This window comes from Myotis brandtii, unplaced genomic scaffold, assembly GCF_000412655.1.
Source record: "Myotis brandtii unplaced genomic scaffold, ASM41265v1 scaffold504, whole genome shotgun sequence".
NCBI lineage: Eukaryota > Metazoa > Chordata > Mammalia > Chiroptera > Vespertilionidae > Myotis > Myotis brandtii.
Window position 1 is genome coordinate 2,120,911 of NW_005369217.1, and position 2,834 is coordinate 2,123,744.

A 2,834-nucleotide genomic window follows, 5' to 3' on the forward strand; every position below is an offset into this window, starting at 1 on the left:
ATTACTGAGGGATATTTTTGTTGGATAAAGGATTCTGGGTTGACCTTTTTTTTTCAGCACTTGGAAATGTTGTAATATTTCCTTCTGGTCTCTGTGATTTCTGGTCAGAAATCTGAAGAGAAAGCAGAGAACAGAGACAAATAAGTTAGAATTAATTTTTGTTTGTTTGCTTGCTTGAGTTATTTTTATGCTCTTGCTGTCTGTTATTTTTCTACTAGAGGCCCGGTGCATGAATTCGTGCAGTGGGTCCCTTGGCCTGGCCTGCGCCCTCTTGCAATCCGGGACCCTTTGGGGGATGTTGGAGAGCCGGTCTTAGCCCGATCCCCGCAGGCCAGGCCAAGGGCCATTTTCAGCCTGATCCCCGCAGGCCAGGCTGAGGGACCCACTGGTGCATGAATCCATGCACCCAGCCTCTAGTATGCATAGAAGATCTTTGGTTAATCTCTTCCCCTCATCTGCCTCCCCGCTTCCCTCTGAGATTCATCAGTCTGTTCCATGTTTTCATGCCTGTGGTTTCCGCCCCTGCGTTGAGTGTCTGCCCCCTGGTGGTCAGTGCACATCATAGCTACCAGCTGGCCACTTAGGCTTTTATATATATAGATGTAAGGTCAGCCCCTTCACTTGTGCACTCAAACTCATCCATTTTCAGCTTGATCCAGGGTGTGTGTGGTTCCTCCATTATATTCTCTGTCATTCAAATAGTTCTTTTCTCCCTACAGGTGAGCCGTTGGTTCTGTCTCACTGTTTTCAATTTTTTTCTTTATCTTTAGTTTTCAAAAGTTTGATTATGATGTGTCTTGGCATAATTTCTTTGATTTATCTTATTTGCAGTTCTCTCAGCTTTTTGAATCTGTAGATTTATGTCTTTTGCCAACTTATTTCTTTTTTTAATCCAAACTGATGCAAAATATTTATTCCAAGTTAGTTATTTTATGCAGTAGTTTCCCCCTCAAGACTTGTGATAACCACATCTTTTAAATCTATAAATAATGTTATCAAAATAATCTTAATCTTTAAAATTTCACAAAAATTTATATTTTACAATCCACCCTGAATATCAAGGCTGCAAGTATAACACATTTCCTATATCCAAATATTTTACAGCTGTACCCAAAAAGAAAAAAAAGAAACAAACAAACAAAAAAACCCCCCACATTGCTTGGTTAAGGGCTAACGTTACCCGAGCAGCCAAAAATAAAATAAAATATCCAAATTATTAGCATTAATTTAATACAATTATAACTTCAATAGTCACTTTGTCATTGACAATGATTGCTTGAGCACAGGGGTGAGTGCCCCAAGGGCTGGTGGAAGCTATTGCTGCAGACCAGTGTCTCCTCCTCTCTGCACTGTCAGCTCCCACTTGTGCATCGCCCCATATATACTGTGTGTGTATTTTAAAAATATTTCTCACCACACAAATTTTCTCTACTAAGCAAATAACAGGAACGAAAAACAACAAAAGCTAAACAAGCCAATCGCTCTCTCTTTGGGATATGATTATTTCCCTTGTGCATGAAATATTCAACAACAACATAAGAAAAGGAAAAGATTTTTTTTGTATTCTCCGTAAGCACACAAGCTGAGTTTATGGGTCAGATTTAACTGTGAACATTTATGTGCCTACTTCCAGGCATCGTCATCTGATGTTTCACTGCTACTGGTTTCTGTGTCTGAATCCTCAAACTCTGCTTTGCACGTGCTTCTCCAAGGGGAGAACAGGCTAGAAGTGCGGCTTTGCAAGAAGCCATTCTTCCCAAAGCCATTTCTTCTCAGCTGTGTAAGCATGGGAAACAAAGAAAAAAACAAAACAAAACATCAATATTGACACAGGGTCCTTGGGACCTGGAAAGGCCAGGCCTCCATTCAATTCTAGGCAGAATGTAGAGGGAGGCCTTCTAAGAGATGCAAGATTTCTTGTAGGAGTGCTTAGCACACTTTAATGCACAAACAAATAATCTAAGGATCTGTTTAAAATGCAGATAAAGGATGACTGGGGTAGGGTTTGAGCTTCCATATTTCTACAAGTTCCCAGGAGATGACAATGAGAGGGAAACAGAGTTCTGAGTAGCAAAGTCTTTTAGCCTATATTTTTGCTTATAGGACACAATTGGTACTTATGATTTATATATACACCACCAGGATAGAAGCTCCATGAAGTTTGTAGAGGCTCCATGAGGTTTGTAGAGATTCCACTGATCTTGTCCATCACTGTAAACTCTAAGGTCTGGCAGTATTTTACTCAGAGCAAGAATTCAAGCATTTACTGAATAAATTCAAATTTGGCTTCTTGGCTCTGGCCAGAGTACCAGAGGAAACCCACAGGGCTAACATCACAAGAGGGTGAGCCTGTTTCCCTAGGGACCAAGGGCTTATTTCACAACTTTGGAATATAGTCTTGTGGTTCTGATAAGGGGTGAAAGCTTCCAGGATGAAAGCACATATTACCTCCTGGAACCTGCTAACCCTGACCTGGTTTTTGTATGCAACACTGCAGATCGCTATTGCCTAGGCAGATTTAAATGTTCTTTTGTATTTTGACTAGAGGCCCGGTGCACGGATTTGTGCACCAGTGGGGGGGTCCCTTGGCCTGGCCTGCAGGGATCGGGCTGAAACCGGCTTTCTGACATCCCCTGAGGGGTCCCGGATTGCGAGGGTGGTTCTCGGGTGACGCATCCCAGAATCTGGCTCCCCTCCTCTCTGGTTCTGGGTGTGTCACCCAAGAACCAAAGCTACAAAGTCACTGCAGCTTGGCAGCTCTTGTGTTGAGCGTCTGCCACTTGGTGGTTATTGCGCATCATAGCTACCAGTGAAGGATCGAACGGTCGATTAGG